Raw genomic sequence first — 18081 nt, 5'->3', positions numbered from 1 at the left:
ACCTCGAGGCTACCCCCTGAACGTAAACATGGGACCTAGGATCACGAGTGACCCCAAGCTAATTTGAGCTGGCGTATCATAAGCATACTAAAAGATTACTGAATAAAATATATTATGAGGAAGCTTAAAACTATAATTAACTGAAATTGGGGAATACCCAATACTAATCTGAATATATAAAAGACTATGAGTTTAATAACAACTGGAAGATCAAACTCAAAACTAAAGTTGAATCAAGTACTATGTTTGAAAAAGCCTCTAACTGACTAAAGTTGTTGGGACATGCCCCAGCTAACTCTAGCAAAACTGAAAACTGAATAAAAAGACTAAAGTGTAAAGCATTTCTATTGTCCTTGAAGTATGTGGACTCACCACTGAAGTTGTTGAACTGGAGATCGGGAACCAATCTGTATGTGATCTGGATGCTAAGTACCTGAACCTACATCATGAAAGGATGTAGCGCGGAGTATGCGTTACTACTTGGAATGTACTGAACATGCAGGATATAAAGTATAGCTAAATAAAATACATAAATGAAGAAAGCATACTGAGCAATAACATAATTTGAACTGAATGTAAATTCTGGAATATACTGAAGATTGAACTAAATGCAATGAACGAGTACTAATTCTAAACATGACATACTGAGACTTAATGCTAAAATATAACTTAAAACCTGGTCAAATGCATTGGAGTATGACTTTAGGAACTACTATTAACCAACATAAAACCACGTGAGCTAAACATGGAGTCCGATCTATATGCCCCATCGAGAGGACACAATATACATTGCCAAGGGTATAAAGGCATGATTGTTCGATGTATAAGCCCATTGATAGGACCCAATATACCTTGTCAAGGTATAATGGCATGACTAGCATGATCACTAAAGTTGATGCCCAACAGAAGGGACTGATAAACCTACGGGGGCACGTAGTTCTGGGACTATGAGGGTGCGATGAACCCTAGTGCAACTTGGTGCTAAGCCTACTTCCAAGTAGAATGTGTATAAACAACATATTTGAAATACTAATAACTCAATGTTCTGACATGCAAATCTGAGAAAGCAACAATTATAACTAACAATGAAACATTCGTAACTGGAGCATGTCTACATGTTTAACTGACCTAGCAAGTGTAATTCATGAACTAAGAGAATCTACAAAACTAGTGTTCTAAATTTCGTGCAAAGAACTAAGAAATGATTTCACTAAAACATGATAATCTGATTAAGAATACTATAATAGCTAATTCACAACAATTCTACAGGGTTGTAGAAACCCTAGGTCTAAACATGATATAGAGAATCAAAAATCTGACTAAATTCTAGGGACCTAGTGAATAAAAGGAACCCACTAATGAAATCCCACATACCTGGTGACGAAATCTACGAAGAAATCCCTTCGATTTCGTGGCTGAAAGTTTGAAGAACACTGTTGCTTGTTCTTGGGAGTTTTGGTCGACTATTCCTCTTCTTTTTGCTCCAAGTTTGGATAAATTTAGGTGAATGAAGGTTCTGGGTCAGTTTGATTAAGTTATTAGGCTTAGACGGAGTGAAACGATGTAGTTTAGGTGTAAAACAACGTAGTTTAAAGGCCCAAGGCATGGGAAAAAGACCTAAATGACCCTAACTTGAAAGCTTCCGAAGGCCACCCATGGAGGGACCTACGGGCCGTAGGTCAACCAACCAACCGTAGGTGGGGTCGTCGGTCAAGTCTTCCCAACAGGGCTTCACTAAAATAAGCATAACTTTTTACTCGGAGATGGGATTTTAGCAAACTTGGTGACGTTGGAAAGAGAATTCAACTATCTATCATTTGGTAGGTCATGGGCCACCTAATTCCTTTTATGCTACACATTAGCACCATTTGAAGTTCACCCAACAGCAGTTTCCCACTAACTAGCTACTGACCCTCATCTATGGTCCGTAGGTCCAACAACGGACCGTACTGGTTGATGGTGGGTGGAACCAGAGACTATTAGGACTTGGGCCTTAACGACGAAACCCCACCTATGGTCCGTGGGTGGTTCCATCTGTACTGGCACCAGTTTTATGAAAACTAGGATTTTTCTTCATTTTGAGATCTGAGGTGTTACACTTTTCTTCAAGAGGCTATAAATACCGTTAGGAAACTTTCTTTTGTTCACTATTTCTTATTGTGTGTGGTTGCCTTCGCTAATGCTGAGTTGTCATGTTGGTTTGGTAGATGTCAAGGACTAGAGCTTCTATTTCTAGTGGTAGAGGGAGGCAGTCTCTAAGGCCATCATTGAGATCCCAACTAGGGGTAGAGATATGGTCCGAGCTAAACACCGCACTCTTGTTGTAACACCATCTAGAGGTTGTTCCTTTGGAGTGACACCAGCTAGAGGCAGCAGTAGAGAAGCTTCTCCTCAGCCACAGGTTGGGGTTGTTGAGGAGCAGGTTTCTCCTAAGTATGGAGCTTTTTTGTTTCAAGAGACTTTGTTGAGGATGCTTGATTTTATGAAAAATTTCTCTCATGATGGTGTGACAGGTATACCACATGGTTCTCAGACTTAATTTGGAGGACAAACTTTGAGTATTCAAGATCAGGCGGGTCAGTCACCAGTGGTTTTGGCATTGGTTGTGGGTTTTCATATCGCTCCTAAGGTTATTCTGACGACAGTTGAGCTATAGTGTTATGAGAGGTTTCAGAAGATGAAACAACCCTAGTTTCAGGGTCGTAAGAGCTGGTATGCTCATGAGTTCTTGACTTTGTGCCACAAGATAGTTGAGGTAGTGGACATGGTGGATACTCGTGGTGTTTTTTTTGTTGCACTTCAGCTGTGTGGATGCACCAGAGAGTGGTGGAGCACTTTTGGAGGTCTAGACCAGTTGGATTTCCTCCGGTTGAGTGGGATATGTTCTAGAGTGCTTTCTAGGACCGCTTCATTCCTTAGAGTGTGAGGGAGGATAGTCGACAAAGGTTTAAGGATTTAAGATAGGGAAATTTGTCTGTTACTGAGTTTGAGGCCCGATTTTGTGAGCTTTTTAGGCATGTTATGACTATTGTTCCCGATGTGGCAGAGAGAGTTCACATGTTTTTCGGAGGGTTGAATTTCTCTACCAGGTCGTATGTGTTTCGACAGCTAGAGAGGGGGCTTCCTTCCAGTCCATTATGAGCGCCACCAAGGAGGTGAAACATATGTTTTTAAAGGAGTTTGGAGAACCCAAGAGGGCCCGTTCTTATGGTCAATTTTTAGGTTCCTATATACATTTTTGATAGGCAGGTCTGAAAGCTTAGGACCAAGGAGATTTCTTCAGTGAAGGTGCAATGGAAGCACCGTTCAGTTGGTGAGGTTACTTGGAAGATAGAGTCAGATATGCATGCCAAATATTCTCATCTCTTCGAGGCATCAAGTACTTTCTTTTGCTTTTTATATTCAAGGACAAACATAGTTTTTAGTGGTGGATAATGTAATGAAACGATTGGTTATTTTTGGTATTTTCGTGAAATTTACTATTTTACCCCTCCTTATATTGATCCTGACTTATTTCTTAACTCAGTTTTGGGAAGTTGGTTCCAAACCTTGAGTAAAGAGTTGATAATTTTTGTAAGTTTTGAGTTTGAAAGACTTAAGTTGCTTAAAAGTGGTTTTTTAGAGTCTTTGGGAGGTTTGAGTGTAAGAATGGGATTCTGTCAATTCCATTAGTTTTGAAATATTTAAATTATTCTATGAGAGTTGTTGGTTTCAGATTTGGAATCTTTTTAAGGATTTGAGGTCCTAAGTTGTAAAATTATAGAAATTTAGCCTCTTGATTGACTTTGGTCAATATTCGGGGTTCGGATGCTTGGATTGAAATTTTGAGAGTTCTATTGAATTCGGGGGGATGATTTTATGCCTAGGAGTGGTCTTGGTTGATTTTGAGAGGTCTTGAGCTTGTTTTAGTCTTTTTAGACTTTAGGTTAGTTTCTTGTGGTTTCCACAGATGTGGGGTTGAGGAGACCTCTGATTCTTGTTTTGACAGTTTCATTGAGTCTGAAACGTCGAGTTTAGTTGATTTGCATATCTGGTTTGTGTGTACAGGGGTCCGAATGCATCCCAAAGGTCCTTTCGATGATATTTGAGTATGTTGTATTTCTAGTGTTTGCAAGCTTCACAATCGCAAAGAAGTCTTTGCGATCACGATGGTTGCGTTAGCGAGACTTTTTCACAGTCGCAAAGGTTGCCCTTGGCTAGACCTTCGCTTTTGCAGCCTTCGTGAAAGTGAAACTTAGTGCTCGATTGCAAAGGCCGAGACTTTTGGGAGGTTTGTTTTTGTGAACCCTGGATTGCTTTTGCAACATTAGAGAGTGGGTTTAACCTACAAATTTTGGGAATTAAGCCCCATTTTCTAATTTGAACTTGCGAAACCCATGGAGGTGATTTGTTAAAGGTATTCTTGTGTAAAATCATTTGGGTAAGATTTTGTGTCCCTAAAACTCCTTTTCCCTTTGATTATTTATGGATTCTAACATCATAATATGGGATTTTATTTGGAAAATGGCAAAATTTTGCAAGAACCTGAGTTACAATCTAAAATGGTGATTTTGAAGTGATTGTGATTCCTTTTTCGAAATGGTTTTCACTAATGAGTTCCTAAAGCCTTAAATATCATTTTTCATGTATTGATTTTTGGATTCAAACCTTATTTTTGAAATTGGGATTTAAGATGATTGACTCATTTCTCTAAATAATTGATGTGGGTATTGTTATTTTCGAAAAGAGATTGTGAACACTTGATTGTTATAGATTTTGTGGCTTTGTCGAAAAAGGAAAACTCTAGCTTCAGATTGATTAATTTATCTCTTTTAGGCATGTGATCTCCTAAACTTTGTAATTTAATTGAATTGTCCAGTTCTCTTCATTATCTATGTGTCGGGGAGTAATTGGGAATGAGGTGAACGGTTATTTTCTCCTCTCGTTTAATGTTATCCAACAAAAAAGGGAATAATTAAAAGGCTTCTTGATGATAACGATAAATTTTGAATTGCCTTGTTGTGCCCCCTATTTGATTGATTGGCGAATTGCTTGAATGCATGAAAGTTGACTTGAATTGTATGAATTGTTGTCTCTGTGTGTGGTGTGATATTTCTTATGTGCATTAATTGTTGAACACCATGATGAGACACTTGATAAAATTCGAAGGAAAATGGTTTTGGCTAATAATATAAATGTTGAAGGGAAATGGTTCTGGCAAGTGATATTTTGTGATACAAGCCGAAGAGCAATGGTTCCGGCTAGTGATATAAAAATTGAAGGGAAATGGTTAAGGTAAGTTATATTTTGTGATAGAGCCGAAGGGAAATGGTTGCTCCTAGTGACATAAATACCGAAGGGAAATAGTTCTGTCAAGTAGTTAATGTGAAAGCCAAAGGGAAATAGTTCTAGCTAGTGACATTGTGTGGAACGGGAATGGTCCCGAAAAATATTGAGAGTTGTGATCAATCTACTTGATGCATATATTTGACTTATTTGATGCATGTGATTGAGCTAATTGATGTGTTGGATTAGTTTATTTGATATGTGAATTGAGATTGTTGATATTTTTGATTGAAGTGCTTTTGTACTTGAGAGTAAATGATTTGATACTTGTTAGATTGGGGTGTTTCTATGCAGGTATTAGTTATCGAGGCTCGTTGAAGGACTTGAGAGGTAGTTGCTTGTCATCTCAGCTGGCCCTCTTTTCCTTTTATTATGCTTTGTTCTATTTGAGAAGCAAAAACCTTTGAGACTTATATTTATCTTTCGAATTCTGTAATTACTTTTGTTGCTTGTACACTTAACAACCATATTTTGGGGGTTTCATAGAAAGAATAAGTTTTCCACATTTTCTTGTTCTTGATTTATATTTCTATTTTCTTTTGTTGTAGTTGGGTTGAGGGTGACTTGTCTTGGTAGGAATAGACAAGTGTCATCACGTCCATTTTTCGGTTGTGACATGAAGACTTGTTGTTTTGCAATAATGTGGGAGATATTGGAAGGGTATGACATAAGCAAATTCTACGTCGATAATATACATACGAGAAAGATGCTCACTATACGAGGAAGCACGCCTTAGTCATTAAAACGGTCATTCTAAAGTTGTGCAAACATAAATGCAAAGTAAATAATATCCCTAGTGGGTATTAGACCCACTACGCATGCAAGCTTATTAATTATGTGGTTGATGGTGGGCCAAACCTTAAGGTTCAAGTAAGTTTAGGAAAATCCTAAAATTGTTTAAATGATGGTTGACAAAACCTCAATGAATACTTGTAGATAATTCTCATAGCTTGATCAAGCGTGTCAAATTGAAGACACCGTCCTTAAGAATATTTCACCCGATATAGGTGTATCCCTAGGATTCATCTAGCTCTTCTAGTATAGAACTAGGAGCACAAAATTTCAAATCAAAGTGTTAATTCAGCACAAGCGCCATATATTTTAGGAGGAAAATATTTGTATCTATCTTTTGTAGCACCTCTCTCAAGATTACATGAACAAGATTAATATATATGCAAAGAAGACAAAACTGCTAATGTCTCAAAGGAAAATAATTGAATGTATGAGAGTTAATGTCATGAACTACATTTTTAGACAATTCAATATGGGCAATTGAAGTCAATTTATTTTTGTCAAAAAGAGATGTTGCAACAGCTATATTTTGGACCAACATAAATATTAATCTTTTAGATAATTAAAAAGATATTGAGACTCATTCAATATAATGAATAAAGATAATATTTTCTGTGGAGATATTAGAAATATTTTTCTAACAACTTATTGATCGGGACTGTCTTGGTCATCAATTCATCATATGTGTTGGATTATCATCCGTAGACACTTTTTGCACATAAACAATCCCTTTAAGTACATCATCTCATATAAAGTATTGCTTGACTATCTTTTGTCCCATTTGGCAATGAAACAAGCTTCCGTGTTTGATTCATTTGATGAAACTCAATCTATTCACTCATAGCACCAATCCATTGAAATGCTTTTGAACTAGAAATAACTTCTTTATCATTTTTAGGCTTAAGCACATTAATAATCTCTGCAACAAATAAAACAAATTTCTCAAAATCTGCACATCCTATAGAATTTTCGTCAACTACGTTTGCAAATATTTTTGGTCGGTTGATCAGTCTTTTTTTTGCCTATTACAATATATGAATTCTCAGAATTTTCACATTTTTCAAAATTTGCATATCCAAAAGAATTTTCAGCAACTACATTTGCAAGTATTTTTGGTGGGTTGATCACTCTCATTTTTATGTATGAATTCTCTGAATTTTCATATTTGAACTGCACTTTGGTGTCCCAAACAACTTGGACCAAATGGAAAATCATGGACATTAAGTTTGGAATCACCAATTATGTTGCTTATTCATCAAAGTGTAGTATTTTTTATTTTTTTTAATTGAAAGTGCAGTCTATGCTATGATAGTTCAATCCAACAGGAACAATTATTACAAATATATATAGGTGAAAAATTATAATATAAAAGGTTTGAAGGGTAATTTTGTCATTTAGTAAATTTATTCAATGACAAATTGTGATCTGATTATTATACTATCGAAGGGGAGGGATAACTTATTACGGTACTAATTATTAATTTTGGGATAAGTTATCCCACACTTTCTAACCAAACAACAAATTTAGTGACACTATTATTTAATCCTAGGATTATTTTGTGTTATCCTTCACATCAAACGACCCCTAATTGCTTTGAAGTATTGGAAGTAGTAACATAATCAATGTTTAGTCATTCTAAAGAGTAACATGACAATAATTTTAAAAGGTAAAAAATGAAAAGTAATGTCTAATTAATGTCTTAATATTTGTTCTTAAAATGTGTGCAATATTCCAATAATTCATTTATTTTTAAATGGAGGAAGTAATATATTGTATACTCCCCCGCATTCCTATTTACATATTGCTTACTAAAAATATATGTTTCTTAGTTAATGTTTGTCATTTAACAAAATCAATTCATAAATTGCACTATTCTTCCTATTTTACCCTTGAGTGTTATTATTAGCCTTGAAAATATGAATTTGACCGACATAAAAAAACTAAATGATTAATTCATGTTCATTGGTCAATTTAGTTAATCAAAATAAATTAATTTATGTTCATTTATTGAAATATTGACTTCAAAAGAACACTAAGTAAGAGTACAATAGTAAACTTACCTAATTTCTTAAAGGGGCGTGAAATCTAAACTTACGACAACTAAATAGGAAGGAAAGGAGTAATTTGTAGTAGTAATTTCATTGTCTATTTCAATTAGTAGATGACTTTTCAAATAGAGCCCTAATGATATGGGATATACTCAGTAGGCTTCTTGTGAATGTGATTAATATTATTCTTATGCATTTGCCTTTATGAGATGTTGTTTGAACAAGCTTCTTGTCGAAGAATTGGAGATACAAGTGGCACACATTTATAGAGTTGAAATTCGATCAAACACTTTATGATACGGCAAAGGGAAAGAAATCACCAGTGATTCAATTTGACAACATTTTCAAGCACCTCAAGGCCAATCTTGTAGAACCAATTAAAAAGTTTACCCTTGATGTTACTGGCCTTGAAAGTTGGCCTATTATTCATGACATGACATAATTTTTCTCTAGGAACGGTATTCATCATCTTGCTCAACAATGCCTAATGATGCTTTGAAGTGAATGTTTTACTAGTCAGTTCTGTAATAGCTTTTTCACTCTATTTTAAGAGTTTTCACATTTTATGCATGTTGTTGAATGATCTATGTAATGAAACTTTGCTTTGTAAATTAATTAGGATTTTGGTATATTCCCTGTAGTAAGATTGAAGCAGTATTTTTAGACAGTAGATCATCTTGTGAGTTTTTTACCAAAAACATCATTAAATTACACTCACAATTAAACTACATCCTTGAACTTCCCCTACAAACAAGAACTATCCTTGAAGTATCCAAATCCTGGCACCTTTCATCCTTCCGCTAAACAATGGGATAAAAAAAACTAACGACTCCCTACCCAGTGCAACTCACTTGACTTCCAATTCTCCAACAAAGTTATCAAAAATTAATAGGATGGAGATATATTGAAATAGGGTTCTTGGTTTTTGTTTGTTTGCTTATGGACAATGAGAAACTGATTCTGATGCTCAAGCTCTTTGCATAGTTTATTGCTCCATTGATAATTGATGAAATTCCTTCAAACTCAACAATGGAGTAATTGGAGAACTGGAAAATACACAAAAGGAAGAGAGAAAATATCTTGCTTCTCTTTTTCTTGAAGAATAGAATGAATTAAAAGTACAATGAAGTAAGTGTATATAGGACTATCTACTCTACTCTAAGCTACCATTTACAGCTCAGCAAGAGCTGGCAATTAGCCTACACTAACCGATCCTTACAAAGTTAACATACTAACTAACTCTTAACCACTTTTCAATACTCCTAGCTTGCGTAAGAGATAGCTATGTTGCGATCTGTTCAAGGCTTTTGTGAACAAGTCTGCTTCTTGATCCTTAGAGGTTACATGTGTTGTCTTTATTGTTCCTTCTTGAATTTTTTCTCGAATGAAATGTCAGTCTATTCTAATGTGTTTGGTTCTCTCATCCAATATGGAATTTTCAGCAATATGGATAGTTGCCTTAGCAAAATCATTCAAGTCTCAATATCAACCCTTACTTCTTTGTAAATTCCCACAAGCCAAAGTATTTTTGAAACAGTTGCAGCCATGCTCCTGTAATTTGCCTTTGATGAGCTTCTAGAAACAGTGCTTTGTTACTTTGACTTCCAGGAAATCAATGAGTTCCCCAGCTTCATCACATATCCAGTAATGGAACTTCTAGAGGTAGGACACCCTACCCAATCTGCATCACAGAATGCATTCAATTGTGTTCCCTTTTTTGAGCTCAGAAGTATTGCCATACCTGGTTCATTCGTCTCATACTTCACCACTCTGTAAGTTGCCTACATATGAGACTTTTTGGGGCAGTGCATGTACTAACTAAGCATGTGCACTGCATATGTAATATCTTGTATGGTCATAGTACGATACTATAGTTTTCCAACTAGTCTTTGATAAGGAAATGAATGTTCTAAATTATCATCACATAGTTCTCCTACATGTTCATCATATTACATTGTGGTTAGTTTTTTATTGCATTCCATTGGAGTATTTACTAGTTTGGACCCTGCTAGTCCCATGTCCATGATCAACTTTAGAGCAAACTTCATTTGATTCATAAGTATCCCTTCATGTGACCAAGATATCTCAATTCCAAGAAAATACTTCATTTCACCGAGGTCCTTGATTCTAAACTTCACTTACAGTGCTATTTTTGCTTCGTGAATCAATATAGGATCATTGCCTGTGATGAGCAGACCATCAACATAGACTATTGGAGCTTTTTCGGGGGAAGATCTATAATGGACCAAGTGTGATTATCCTACGAGGCAGCTAATTCCAGCTTTATGGCATCAATCCATATAGGATCTTGGGCAGCTTTATCATAGTACTGAATCTCCCTAATAGGGTTCATCTTAGATAGGTAGGACTGATATGCATGACTAATCTTGGCAGTAGACAAGTAGGACTACATGGTGTAAACTGACGAGCTAGAAATAGAAGTTGAGTGTTGTTTACCACACACATATTCTTGTAACCAAGTAGGAATAGTGTTGGTCCTTGTAGACATTTTGTGAGGGACAAGAGAAGGTTCAACAATAGGAACTATAATATCTAGAGATGGTCCTCTTGGTGGAGAGGAAGAAGGCATGCTGGTGGTGCTAAGAAAACATGTAATAGGAGTAGGTTCAGGTTCCATTTGGGATAATACACCATTGAAAAACAACTGCATGTTTTTGTCTTTGAGCATCTGAAAAGGAAATAATTGTTCCCGAAAGAAACATCCCTGCTCACCAAAAAGTTGTTAGTAAGCAAGTTATAATTTCTACAGCCTTTCTGAGTGGAAGAGTATCCCATCTAAGGAGCTGCAATAGACCTTGGTGAAAACTTGTCCCCACCATGGATGTAGGTGGCAAAACACAAACATCTAATGGTTCTCATGTGTTGTAAGGAAGGTACATTATCATAGAATACTTCAAATGGTGATTTTCCATATAGGGCATGTAGAGGAATTTTATTGATCACATAAATAACATTTAGGACACACTGATTCCGAAACTTCAAGGGTAAGAATCCATGGAATCTAATGGCTCCAACAACCTCCATGATGTGCATGTGTTTTCTCTCCACCCACCCATCCTGTTGAGGTGTGTGTACACATGAGCTTTGATGGATAATATAAGAAGAAGTAAACAATTACGCACAACTAGAATGAAAAAACTTAGTGTCATTATCACTTCTAAATTTTTTCACAGTTTCATTTAAATGAGTTTTGCTAAGGCTAAAAATTGCCTCAATACAACAATGCTATCATTCTTCACACCCAAGTCATCCTACTACAATCATCTACTAGAGTGGGTAAAAATCTGCAACCATTATGACTAGGTACTCTTATGATCCTTAAACATCACAATGTATGGTGTGGAAAGGCTAGTTGAATATATTATAGCTAGAAGGAAAATGCATCTTGGTTTGCCTTGTTATTGCGAAAATATTACATGGCTGAACATCATGCCAGTTACTCTTAAACTTCAAAGAAGAAATCAGCCTCAACACTCTAGCAGGAGCATGTCCAAGCCTTCTATGCCAGGTCTCCATGTCTGCAGGATTGCCTACTTTATCACTCTTCATCATATTTGTTGTTATTAACTGAGATATATTCTCTTTTTTCTTTATGGGAAACTGCATAGAGTATAAACCATCAACCTTCCTACCTATCCCCTTCACCATTCCACTGTGAAGATCCTGTTTAACACATAGATCAGGAAAGAAAGTGACAACACACTTTAAATCTCTAGTCAACTCGGATACTGGAAGAAGGTTATGTGTAAAATTAGGAATGCATAATACATCGTTTTGAGTGTAATCATTGTCTAACCTGCATCTTCCTAGACTGGCTATGTCTAGTGCATTACCATATGGCAAAAAAAACCACCTTGATATTCTTATCAATTATTTGATAAATTCAACCCAATATGGCCTTATTGTTAACCATATGATTAGTGGCCCCTGAATTTACTATCCACTTTATAAAGGCTTCACTATTGGTAACCATAAAGAGTTGAGTCATACCTGCCATGTGCTTGTCTGAATCAGTTGGTACATCTTTGTGAATATCTTTTGTCCTGGTCGGAGGATAACTTACCAAATGTATATTATTCCCCAACTCTTGGCGCCAATGAGGTTCTTATTTGAGAGAAAACAGAAGACTATGCTTTCTCCATATGAATACTTAGTAATAATAGCATGTGTCAAGACCCGAGTCTACACCTTTGACGTGGCCGGCACTCGAGAACCATTGTTGGTCCCCAAGCAAACCCTCATATTGGCTGACTACAAGCGGAAGACTAACTCAACCATACAAAAGCTTAAAAACAAAATAAAAATTCATGAAAGTCAAATCCAAAGCTTTAACTCAAATGATTTACTCTGAATATGAATAGAGTATTCAACTCACCATAAAATAGGCAACATAAGTCTTTAAAACATTTAACAAAATAAATAAACAAACTTCTGAAACTCTACTGTCTATCAATGAAGCTTCTAAATGACAAAGATGGAAGCCGAGACAAGACCCATTGCATCCTGACAAATCTGAAAGTAAATAGAATCCTCTAGAAGCAAGGAGGCTCACCATAGCTAACTCGAACTCCTTGTGGTATCAACGAAGGCCCTTTTGATGATCCGGAATACCTGTATCTGCATCATAAAACAATGCAGGCCAAATGGCTCAGTACGTGGAATGTACGATCATTAAGGGGAATCCTAAAGCATAAATGTAAGCTTGAACCGGTGGAATAGAAACATACTTACCTTTTCTCAACTCACTCAACTCAACTTAAAGAAACATAGTTCAACTCAATGATAAGATATTCAACTCAGTATAATAAGGCTCAACTCAATAATAAGATACTCAACTTTGGGTATTCAACTCTGGGTACTCAACTATGGATACTCAATTCTGGATACTCAACTCAATATAAAACAACATAAAAGATGCAATATATGGAAAGCTCTTACGATAGTAGATAGCAACTCAATGTATTAGAACATGCAATGTAACTCTGTTTGTATGCAAGAATAAAAAATAAAATCTATGTATATAAGAATACAAAATATCTCAGTGTATATAAGAATACAAAATATCTCTATGGGAGTTTCTCTAACCGACAACCATCACTATGAGTTATGTGATGATATTCGTTTTGCCTCACGTTACCAGTGCCATCCTATACCATGCCGGGGATATAGAACTTAATTCACTAAGTGGATCCACTAGTCTATGCTAAAAACATTAAGGAATCATCTAAAAAGTATGACCCTTTTCTACCAATGTTGGCTACATGGGTTATGGGGGTTGTGAGTTGTCTAAACTCTCCCCCATATTGGTGCTCAATACTACTCCTTGGTGCTCAATACTACACCCAAAATATACTAGCTCATACGTTTAAAAACATAATTCTTTCTGTGGTTTGAGATTATTACTCAAAAACTAGCTTAAAAGCTCTCTTGGAAATTGATGTTTCCTCTCTTGGAAATCGGTGTTTTCTCTCTTAGAAATTGGTGTTTCCTCTCTTGTTCAACTGTGAAAATATTTTAACTCTTGGGAATACTTAGTTCCCATATCGCCTTTTGAAGAAATGATCTTCACTCTTACTCTTACTCAACTCAATGCTCAAGTATTTAAAACAAGTTTACAAAAAATTGTAAAAGACTTCTCAAAACAAGGCTCATGTCGAATTAGGGACGTGAACGACTCAATCCAAGGTTTTCAATAAACATACATTGAACTCAATACTCAAGAACTTCAATGATAATACTCATTTTAAGAATGCTCGACTCAGAGGGTTCATGCGGAATTATGGGCATGAATTACTCAACTCAAGGACTAAAATATACTTCTCATCTCAAGACTACTCGACTCATAGGGTTCATGCGGATTATGAGCATGAACTACTCAACTCAAAGACTTCATGGGTAACGTGAAATGGTCCCATTATTAGGAATATAATCTCAAAAAGGGGTTAGGAACTCAATAATCAAGACTTAGAACTTGAAGATACTACTCCTCTCAAAGATTGTCAACTTATGGAGTTCATGCGGAATTTATGGGGATGAACAACTTGACTCAAGGGTCTACATAACGATATGGAACTCATGTATACGACTCTACTCATTCTCATACTTACTTCCTCAAAACTTAGCTCAAAGCGATAGTTTCTCTTAAAGGATTCACAATTGAACTCAAATATTTTCTTGAACTCTACTCTTAACTCTCTCTTGACTTTGAATTATGAATTCAAGAGTTATGATTCATGATATGAAGGATCTTAATAACAATATAGCAATTCGATTATTAGGAATAAATCTTTTTAAAGAAACATGAACTCATGAACTCTAAATCAACTTATCTCAAATATACTCAAATCTAGCGAAAGTATCCTAAATTACTCTTTTACTGATTTAAAAGTAGATGTAGGACGTGAGGATGAACTAGTATAACACTATGATAGTCTTACATACTTGAAAAAAACAAGGTTCTTGAAGAATCTTGAAGAATCCTGAAAAATCTTGAATAATCTTGAAGAAGAACTTAATTAGAAGCCTTGAAACCCTAGCTTGAAGGGAAACAATCAAGAAAACCTTTCTTGAGATTCTTGAATTAGTTTCTTGAAACCTCTATGGCTAAGATTTATGATTTTCATTACTGATTCATAATTTTATGGAGGAACTTAAGTTGGAAATAATGAAATTCTTGGAGAAAAACTTACCTTGAAGAATAATCGTGAAAAAGATTGAAAGAATTTTGAATGGAGTCTTCTACGATGAAAATTTGATTGTTTTGAGTCTTTTATTAGTCAATAAATTTGTTTAGGGCTTTCTTGGTTGTAAAAAAAAAACAAAAAAACACAACTCTTTTTAATGTTTTCCCATCGGCTAATTCAGAACAACACTGTATAGGTTACTAAAATAGTCCTACCTTTTTACTCAAAAATTGGATTGATGCGAAATTTGTGGCGTTGGAAAGTAGATTCAAATACCTTTAATATAATAGGTTACGACTCACATAAATCTTTATATTCTAAGAGATATGGTCGTTTCAAATTCGCCCAAGTAGAATCTTACATCATAACTTAATCGAAAAGGAAACTTCAAGAAAACTTATCAAGAACTCATCAAGAAATTAAATTGCTCAATATTTATGGATAGATTCACAAAAGAAACTCATGATTGGCGTGCGGGTGAAAAAGCCCAACACTATGGAAGCTTATATACCTCTTAAGGATCAAACCCATGGCAAAAATCCGCAACAAAACTCAAGAACCTTGACGAACGCCTTGATCCTTTCCTCTTTTCTCCTTTTTTTTCTCTTCTTTTCTTCTTGAACTCTCAACTAAAACCCTAGGCATATATTAGGATTATAAAACTGAACCTAATAGGATTAGACCGTTAAAACCTTACTAAAAATGAATTAAATCTGATTTGGTAAGGAAAAGACCAAAATACCCCTCACTATTTTCGGGTAACTTTCCTTAACCGGACAACTTGACTTCAAAAGGGCATATCTCACTCATCCGAACTCGAAACTTACCAAACTCGGTGGTGTTGGAAAGATAATTCAAATAAAATTCATTATATATCTTGTATACCACCTAAATCATCTTGTACTAAGAGTTATGGTCGTTTGAAGTTGACCCAAAACTCATAACTTAAGCATAACTTGCAAATTTTCAGATTTTGTTATTTTCAATTTAGTTCTTTTTGGAACTCAAGGTGATACATCTAGTGTCCTAAACACTTAGGAAAAATTTAAATTCCTTGGTAAAAACTTACTCACTACGAAGGATGGTTCAAGTCTTAGCTCAAAATTTTTCTAGGGTGTTACAGCATGGCACTTCGAATTCGATATGAGAAATTTTTGTATTGTTTTTTTTTTCAAAACATTAGATTCTGTATAGAGAGAGTAGTATGAGATAAGGGGTATCTTTAGAATCTTATCATATTGTTCTAGAGTGAACATCATGCCACCTCCTTGGTTGGCACTTTGGGAAGGTTGATTCATTTCATGTGACATAAGACCCTAGAAATATGCTTCTTTTAATAGTCTAGATACTCTCAATCTATCAAGAACATATTCTAAATAAGTATACGAGTCTATTGATACACATATTATTATTCTTTCATTCCGAACTCAAAAAGTAAACCCCAAGCCTGGAAGGTTAGAGCAATAATCTTATTTCAAAATTAGTTATTGATGACATAGGAGTCACAAATATAAAATTTAATCAAAATCCAAGCTTGAACCAGACATCGAATCATCAAAATATGACTCCCCAACTTTAGGTTCAGAAATCCGAATTTCTAACACCGAAATGTGAATTAAATCACGATATGAAAAATATAATCAAGGGGAAATACCAAATTAAAAGTTAAATTCTTAACCTGAGATAAAATGAGAAATTCCTCCTTGAAAATCACCAAAATTGAGCTACCAAACTCGAAAAATCTTCTGATGAATTCTATGTTCAAATTGGAGATTTATTTCATCCAGGTCTTAATTGCTTTTTGCGAATGTAGATCACAACTGTGAACATGACCAAGTGATCTAATCTAACCCCTCACAATAATGACTGAACAATCGTAAATGGGATTCCTCATCTAAAACTGACAAATTGTATCCTTCACGAATGCGACACAAACCTCATGAATGCATAGGAGTCCTACAATTATGTTTTCACAAATGGGTATATATCTAGCCCTTGTGGGCATGGAGAAGATAACCAATTGTACCAACAATTGGTGCATCAGCTATGAAAAATTCTCTATTTTACTTGTCAAACTAATCCAGAAAACCAAATATGCAAATAAATCATAAAATAAATTACAGATGTGTTGAAACATCAAATCACCAATTTGAAGTTGTCTACCAAATGTTGATTATTGTCGATTCTAAGCTTTATCTTTTACTTTTTAGTCATTTTATCATTTTAGATAGTGTATTAATATTTAAAAAGCCATATTTAACTTCTAGTAACTCTTCTAGTAATCGGTATTTCCCACATTTATATGAAATCTAAGTTATGACTTGTTATAGCTATTTCATTTATTTCCGTAAGATTAATTGATTTTAGTATTTTAGAAAAAAATTGACTTATCTAACGGAGGGTTAGTGAAGTGTCATTACAATTCTTCAGATTTTGGGTCATATAAATTACGTTTAAATATGTAATTTCATGTATTAAGCACTGAAAAATAGGGCTCCATCTTGATCATGTCAAATAACCAATTTAAGTAAGATGCTCAATGTAATAAATATATTCAAAGTTAAGTTGAATAACTGTCAAAACTAAGATTATATATTCAAGAAGTTTTAGTTTTATTAAGTAGAAACTATTTTTAAGAGATAAAAGTTAACTACATTTAAAATGGGGATTTTGAAATTAATTTCTTGAAACAAATATTTTCTCCACGTAACCCATATATTATATTTGTTTTTGACAAAACATTACTGTGTTATATGTATTTGACAACTTATTGTGTTCTTACACTATAAAAGTATAGGGTCTTCCCTTCAAGTGATGTAAGAAAAATAGAATTTTCTATACAATCTCACTAAGGTATTGTTTTTCACTAATTTTTTTCTCTATTGTTGTGTTTTCATAAATGCTTTTATATGTTCAATAGTTGTATATATAAATTCTTCTGGTTGGTTTATGAAGTTTTGTGTGTATCTCTGAAAAATAATAAATAAAAGGAATCCTTATTATTAATAAATATTTTAGAAATGGTTTTCTATTTTTAATTTAAGATCTACATTGAAGAGGTACCAAATCTGTGTGGATTTCCTCTACGTGAATGCAAATTTCTTTTGTTTTAAAAATCAATTATATGTAGGTATTCAATATGAATAAATTATGTAAGTGAGAAATATTTCAGAAAATTTACTACCTAATATAATTTTTTTTCTTCTAAATAG

This window comes from Solanum stenotomum, chromosome 6 (assembly GCF_019186545.1).
Source record: "Solanum stenotomum isolate F172 chromosome 6, ASM1918654v1, whole genome shotgun sequence".
NCBI classification, from domain to species: domain Eukaryota; kingdom Viridiplantae; phylum Streptophyta; class Magnoliopsida; order Solanales; family Solanaceae; genus Solanum; species Solanum stenotomum.
Note: the sequence above shows the minus strand (reverse complement) of the source record.